Source organism: Buceros rhinoceros, unplaced genomic scaffold (assembly GCF_000710305.1).
Source record: "Buceros rhinoceros silvestris isolate BGI_N320 unplaced genomic scaffold, ASM71030v1 scaffold14877, whole genome shotgun sequence".
Classification (NCBI taxonomy): Eukaryota; Metazoa; Chordata; class Aves; order Bucerotiformes; family Bucerotidae; genus Buceros; species Buceros rhinoceros.
In genome coordinates, this window is record NW_010422883.1 from 7,455 (window position 1) to 15,978 (window position 8,524).

An 8,524-nucleotide genomic window follows, 5' to 3' on the forward strand; every position below is an offset into this window, starting at 1 on the left:
GACTGCAAATGCACCGCAACGGAGGAAAGTGTCTCGTCTGTGGGCCAGAATTCAGGAGGAAGCCTGAGGATTAACGGCAATGTATTTTTCAAAGGTCAGAACGAGTTGTCTGTTTACTCAGCACTTTGCATTCTGAAAGCAGAGCCACCAAAGATATGACCATGTGTTGCAGATTCTTTTTAAAAAATTCCCCTATATCTTCCTGTGTGGGTATCTGCTAGGAGAAATAAAGCACTTGCGTGGTGCTGATTCAATGTCTGAGAAACCACCAAATCTATAAATGTATCTGAACAGTCAAACAGAGTAAAGTACGAATTCCTGGTACTTCATGTTCCAGCTCCACCAAACTGAGCCTCCCATTTCCAAGGACTCCGAGTGCCAGTTCTGGAACAAGCTTCTCTCTCTGGTCAGACGCTGCATTATTCAATATATTAAATTTCCACAGATTTAGTTGACTGAAAAATGTAATCATCATCCATTTAAAAAAGCACAGCTGAAAAAATGATTAAAATTCATACACTCCAGGCAGCTTGATTTGCTGGGCATGGCCTGAATATAAGGCTAAATGAAGGTTAAATATTGGCTGAATAGTAATCGTACCATCTCTTTGAGAAGCTGCTTATTGAGAATGTATACGGTACTGTTAGCTAAAAGTGGCAGCACATAGTGAGATTGAATCAGACAAGCTTTTCTGCCTTACGTCCGCACCATTTCTCGGACTAAGCTCCACGCAGTTAGTTAGAAAGCAAGGAATTAGACACAAAATACTCAGTGAAGTGTACTTGATTTCTGATAGGAGACATATTAACCAAGGAAATCGAACATTTCTAACTCAGCATTCTTCCATTGGAAGACACCATTTCACTGGCATTGAAATCTCCTACGGGGACAAAAAATACGCATTTTTTAATATTTTGGAGAAGACTAAAACATGGCCATCTTCTTCTAACTTAGATGCTGCATCATACCACGTACCACATTTGGAGAATTCAGAATGAAAACAGAATGCTTTGACTGATCCAAGCTAGACTTTGATTAGAATTTAACTGAATATCAATTCCATTTTTTAAAACTTCTTATTTGTTTGCACCTTCTTTAGAAAGAAATAGATTTTGGAGTGTCAGAAAGTCCCACTGACCTGAAATTGTGACTTCTTACCAGCGGGATTTCCTGTGCCTATTGACCTCTTCTGCAAACACGGCCTAACGATACATGCCTTCTCCCACGGGAGATGTGATTTTACTACCTTTGGCAGTCAGGCTAGCTGCTCCAGCCCACTCCATGGCAACTTGTATTTTCTGATGTGGAGCTCGTCCCCGGTCTCATCATCAGCTGTAAGGCAGAGACCACAAAGGCCTCTCATCATAACTCACAGATGGCACTAGAACAAAACTGTAACATTTCAAATATAGTAATAAGCTTCTTGGTCCAATTAAGTGATAAATACGAAAACAAATACTAAATTACTCAAATCGTTTACAGGAAAAAAAAGCATCAATTTTGACTTTAAAAAAGGAAAAAGAAAATAAATTTTAAAACACAAATGACAGTTAACTCCTCATATTCTTATACAAAAAAAAATCTGTCCCCCTCTCTTTCCTCTCTCACCCACACACATACTCCTCCCTCCAATCGCTGCACCAGAGCCAAGAGTGGCCATGCTGCGACATAGCTGGGACACGGAGAAGACACGCACACTGGTCATAACCTGCAATTCAAGGACGTTGTGCACAGATTCCCAGGCGTGCTGAGACACAGAAACTTTTAAATGCTCACCGGCACCATTCCAGTTTTCACTCCTTTCAAGAGCTTTGGACATTGCTCAGGATGAGATAAGCATCCAATTTCCAAGAGTGTTCTGAATCAAGCTATCAGAACTCTGAGAACTGCTCATTGCTAGGTCTGAATAAGAGGTTATATACATTTACTTACTTTTACTCAAAACTGAAAAAACCACAGATGTACACAAACACAAAAAAGGAGGGGGGAAATGTCTTACCACAGCATGGCATTTGCATCATTTTCCAGCAAGGACAACTAATGTTTCAGGCTCTACAAAACTGGTGAATTCAGGGTGTAACATAACTCTTTTTTTTTTTAGCTTGATTAAAGAGAACAAATTAACTAATATGGAATGTTTCTGACAATAACTTGGTGGTAGTATGGAAATTTTATTCTAAATCTCTGTTCTTTTTTGAGGTAACCATTTTCACACCAGGGAGAACTGTTTAGTACAGATCTGACAGTGAAAATCGAGATGAGGAAGAGAATACCCTGCAAGCACACCTACTGCCTTTAAATCTCAGCACGTCCCTTGTGGCACACCAATAAAACAGACCCAGCAAAGCTCGGTAATTTGCCAAAGCCCACGCAATAGCTGCAGGCGAACCAAGGTATAAATCAGGAGTTCTTGACTCCTAGGCTTTTGCTTGTTTTTAATAGCACACATTGCTTTCTCATTCTCCTTAACATCTAAAAATAGCAGACTGGCAAATCTTGCACCAAATACATTTGAGACTAAAAGGTCACCCAGGCAGAGACCATCTCTCCACCTTGTAGCACGCTGTTTAGTGATGCTTAACGAAAACAGGAGCAATGCTCAGAGACGAACCTAGAAAGTCACTGTAGTTTTTGGGGTCGCCATACTGGAGTTTTAGACACTAGGCGCACATTCATCTAATGACCTCAGTATCAGTGCCGTTTTCACAGTGTTTAAGTAAAACTCCCCCGTCTTCTCACCCCTGCCCCAGGCGAAGTGCGAAAGTCAGCTCTAACGATACGGGTCAGCATCTCCCAGTCTTCATAATTCCTACAGCAAAAGTGTTTCATCATGAGCACTGAGACAGAGGCGGTAGGAATTAGTCTCAAGGGGCAGAGAATTTCCTACATGTTTGGTTTTGTTTTTAAAAAGTTCTTATGATACAAATGAACCTTTTATCTAGGTAGATCAAAACCTCCACAGTGACACCTCAGCAAAGAACGTTACGGATAAAGGCAAGGTGAAAGCAATGTAACAGGAGCACTGCACATGTGCATGGAAGTCTCAGCTCCCAGCTGGAGACCCCAGACCAAATTTGGTACAACTGTACGTGAATGAAACTCCACTCGCCCCAGAAATGGGGACACCACTGTTTTCTGTGAGCACTTGAGCCCTCTGCTGCTGAGGTCTTACTCCAGGCTGAACTGGGAAGTAAACTTCCCATGCAATGGTAGAAAATGGGTTATTCTTAGGGGATATCGCATTCAATTTTGTGGAGCAGAAAGTCTGCCTCATTCTGCTAAGTGCCAGCGGGAAACCACTGACACTCGAAATCAGCTTGATATTGTGGCTGTCAGCCAAAAAGATGCAGCTGGTAATGGGCCACAATTCTTTCCCCCTTCATTTCATTTGGAGTCCTTTTTTATCGCAGGAGTGGAATTTTAAAATAAAAAGTCTAGTTGTAATAAAGATCGACTCAAGAAAACCAAAAGGCTCTCACTACGTGTAGACAAACTTAGAGCTGAAAACCACTGTGATTCGGCCTGAACAGGTATTTGATTCCATGATTCTGAAGTTCATTTCTTCCCCCTGACTTTTTTATAGTTTTTTATTTTTGATCACAGAATCACAAAAAGAATTGTTCCGGTTGGAAGACACCTTTAAGAGCATCAAGTCCAACTGTTGACCCAGCAATGCCAGGTCACCACTAAGCCAGGTTCCTAGGCACCACAGCTGTATGTCTTTTAAATGCCTCCAAGGATGGTGACTGCATCACCGCCCCAGGAAACCTGTTCCAGCGCTTCACAACTCTCTCTGTAAAGAAATTTTTCCTCATATCTAGTCTAAACCTCAAGATGCAGCTTGAGACCATTTCCTCTTATCCTCTGTTTGTTACTTGGGAGAACAGACTGACCTTCATCTCACTACCGCCTCCTTTCAGGTAGTTGTAGAGAGCAAGAAGGTCTCCCCTCAGCCTCCTTTTCTCCAGGCTAGTTCCCTTGGCTGCTCATCATAGGACTTGTGCTCTAGACCCTTCACCATCTTCATTGCACTCTGATGGCTCTCATGACAAAGCTAAACAATGTATGGTAAGAGTGCATGACACAACATACTATTGTGTAAGCTACCATGAAATATTAAATTTAATGCACTGTGATGAAATGCATCAAGTCACTCTGGGTCACCACACTCAACCCTTGTAGCACTCTGAGACAGTGCAAAGCATAAGCCTAAATAGCAGTAGACAGCATGAACAAACTGTAACCTCAAAACTGCACAGGGCGACTTTTTAAGAATAATGAATCTGAAGGTAGCATCAACTTTGTTATTATTTCTAATCAGTCAAAGGTGGGGTGGTAACCTTACCACGTATCACCAACGGCTTAGGGGAATTATTCTGTCATTTGCTTAGACTGCATGGTGCGAGCATTAAGCTCAATAAAACCTTTCCTTCTAGCTGCAAGGAAAATTGCTGATGAGGTACGCTGAAATAGCGTCCACCCTCCCAGCCAGGCAGCGCTCCCAGCCACTGCCACTGCGCTCTGCAGAGTAACGGCCCACATATTTTTCAGGAACCAGAGCATGGTTCTAACTTCTTCTTGGGAGGGACCTGTTTTGCTGCAGTCGGACATGATGTCAGGGATGTGACCAAGCCCTCTGCAGTGTTGCCACCCCAGCACAGGTACCTTGCAGCAGAAGCCCAGCTGTGTGTCAGATTCAGTGCGGACAGAAAGTGGCTTAGCAGGGGGCTCCTGCTCACACGCCACTCTGCAGCTTTGCTCAAGACTCTGTGCAGTTCAGCTCCTCACCTGTTGAATGGGAATAATAATTAGCATTTAGAGGATAAATTAAAGTTTTAATTACACTGGTTGTATGGTAATGAGACTATCCAAAGTAGTAACTAATTGCTGATTTCAGATACATGGAGCTAATCCCAGCACTATCAGCAGGATCTTTTTTATTTCTGTTTGAAAGCAAAACAATAAAAATGTTGCTGCATTAACTTGGTGGCCTCACAAAAAAAAAAAGTCTCTTTCATCCAATCCCCATAATTTGACTTGCCTCCCCTGATATAATAAGGACCAAGATTCAGCTTGCAACTCATCTTGCATCATTCTGTCCCAGGAACGGGGATGGGGGATTGATAGAAAAGGTATCCACCATGGTGTGTGCCTTTCACAGAGAAGTGTCAAAAATCAATGACACTGATTACAGCCCACAAAGCTCTAACTCAACATTGAACATTATCTATTAAATAATAAGGAAAAACCACAATGAAGTAAGATGGCAATTAATTTTACTACTTAGGTAACTTGCCCAACAATGAAACATTTTCACAACACTCTAGTCATGATTCCCCAGCCTCTGCAAACACAAAATAACAGACCAAACGCTGTCATTAAGACCTAACAAAAAGCTGCAACATATACAAAGGCTCATTACTGCTCATAAAATACGCTTAGAGTTTAAAGGAGTGGGACAGCCTTTAAGGGCAGCCATCAGAGGTCTCATCCTTGTGGTTTATTTAAAATACAGTATGCAGAAGGTGAACAGGTGCAAGCACAAATCCACTAACTGCAACCTAATCTCGCCGCTGCTGTGCCCCCGTGCCGAGCAGCAGGAACAGATGGTGCAGAGAGCTGTGGAGCCACTGCATCAGTATAGGCAGGGACAAGCGGCTGCCCAGAGCAGCGGGAATGCTCCTCTGTCACCACCCACGGCCCTGCCTTCACTCCATGCCCGTTACAGCAGGGCATGGGAGCCCAGCCTCAAGGTTTTCACCTCCTCTGTCACCACCCACGGCCCTGCCTTCACTCCATGCCCGTTACAGCAGGGCATGGGAGCCCAGCCTCAAGGTTTTCACTGGGCTACAACACCCTTCTCAAACAGATTGTTCTTTCCAAAATTAGTTTTAATTAATTTAGAATGAATTAGATGGATCTCTTATTTTCCCATCTTATTTTGAAAATGTCCAATTAATGCTGACCTAAGTAGATCCAAAGGCTCCCCAGTTCTCATCTACCCTGAAGGGATCCAATTAAAATGAGACACTAGTCAAAATATCAAACCACAATAATTTTTAAAAGCCATTGTGCAACCAGTCTATGGCTACCTATAAACCACACAGTTACTGAATAAATAATGCAATACTTGAAAACCTAAAGCCTAAAACACCCTCAAACTCAAGGTGCTGCCTCCCCTGGCAACCACGAGCGTGTTCAGAACTTACAGCAAATGATAAAAGTCAGGTTTCCTTTTACAGGACAATTAAAACCGTGGAGTATCATGAAACATGTGAATTAGACCATAACATATAAGGGCTTAAATGCAGAAAAGACAGTCCAGAAGCTTTGCTGACTGTGGAGCGGAGGAGCACTGAGGCAGCACAGGCAGCGGCTGATAACGCTGCGCCATGCACAACTGGAGATAGCTCTCTGCTCTCCTTCCAGGGCGGGCACACCGGCAATCGCTTCAAGGGTCTCCACAACTGTGGCAAATTTTAACCTGGAATCCTTGAGACCCACTTAGAATTTTTTTCTGTATTAGCTTTCCAAACATTTAGAGACCATAATAAGGTCTCTCTCATACACGTTCCCCGCTAGATGAAGTGTTTTTCTTGATTTCAACTTACTTCTTGAAAAATCCTAACACTTTCATTCTGAAAGAATTTTGTCTAGCTGTGGAAAAAAAAAACAACCCAGGTATTAAATCATTGCTGAATGGGAGACTAAGTTCAAAACTGAGGTCAAAATTTTAGGTGAGGTTTTGTTTTTAATGAGCTGTAACTCTACTGTGATTCAGTTAAGTTAATCTTCTTGACTTCTGCAGAAAATTGGCCCCCTCTTTCCTACCAATCAAACAAATTTTTCCTAACCAAAGCAGCAGGATCAGTGAGTATTTGGTCTGAGCACAGGAAGGTAGTACTGTTTCAAAGGGACTTCATTTTTTTTTGTTTGTTTTTAATTTAATATCATTACCTTTGTAATGAAAACTCCGATTACCTACTCACTTCGAAGCTGAATTTCAGTGGCAGAGAAAGGGATTAGAAACACAGGAGTCGTAGGAAGGGCACATTCCTTTGGGGAAAACCATCTAGCGGTCACTCGTCCGGGCACACCACCGAGGAGCAGCGAAGGAGCTGGTGGGAGACCAGCCCAGAGGAATGCCCGAGGCGACAAGGGAGACATCGTGCCTCACTCTGGTAGCTGCCAGACCTCTCTGGCCCCAGCCTGCTGATGCCTCCCTTCCAGGGCAAGGAGATCCTATCAAAATCCGCACCCACGCTGCTGGGTCTGCCCAGAAGAGCGCTGCAAAAAACAAATGACCCTTTGGGGAAGTGCGTTTCTTTTATGTATAGCGCTCTGTGAGCTGCCGGGTTCCTTTCCATCTCCTTTAGACTAAAAATTGCACAGGAAATCTCACAAGAGGTGATTTCATCATATGGTTTCATGTCCTTTCGTCCTTCCCACCTGTGAAATGAACAGAAGAATGGTAAGACCTTTGTATTTCCATTTGTGCACTACATGAGAATTGAAATGCAAATACGTCTTGTCCTGCAAAACTGAGAAAAATGAATGCTTGAGTGTTTCTGTCCGGCATAAGGGAAGAGCGATTAAGATCAGTAAGAAGTACGGTCGCGTTTCTGCCTGTCCGTAGCAGGTAGGTATGGTGCAGCAGGTTTCACACTAAAGCCTTCCCTGACAGTCACCCCTCCGCAGGGTCTGAAGCGCTACAGTAAGTGGTGGGAAACGCTGGAGAAAGGCTGAAGTACCGCAGTGTGGTAAGAGCTGGTAAATGACTTTCTAAACATAATGCTTTAAGTGAAAAAGACAGAGTACCAAAAAACAATAGTTTTCACTATCAAGACATCTGAGCTTGGAGAGGAGGCTCAAGAGATCGAGGGCAGTTTGCAGAGCCGTGAAAAAGACCAGAGGCATTAAACTACCAATGTCTGCTTCTCCCAAGACTCTCCACGTGACTTTATATGATGCCAGCAATGCAGAGAAAAAATGTGCATTTCTACAGACCGCCATTTGTGGCCCCAAAAGTAAACATATTTTTTAATTGCTTATCGTTACCTCCTGAATAACTGATGTGTGGGAGGCTTGTCCAGGGGTTATGAAACTTTATTTAATAAGTAGTCGACACATAGTGTTCAGCTGAAGTTTGTTTAGTAATATATAGCTAATAACGTGCAAATAATTAACGGAAAACCACCAAATTCTCTCCACGTACTCCCATTTTGTTGGCAGCATGGTTTTGTCTCTTAAATTCACTTCTCCTGACCTTCTTCCTGGTCAGCTGGGTTTCCCCTTTCACTCCTGGGCATTAATATTTTACCGCAGTGTTTCCCCGAGTTCTCTGTCTGAGATTGGGCGGGTTCTCCAAGTCAGAGGTCCCTGCCATGACCAGGTGTTATCACCCAGAGGAATCTCCGAACTACAATTCAAACTTGGAACAGCTGCCTCTCTTCATACCTCTTAACTAAATACAGGATCTTCCACATTGGTTTTGCCCTATAGCAGCTCCCGGAGTGAGGTTCAG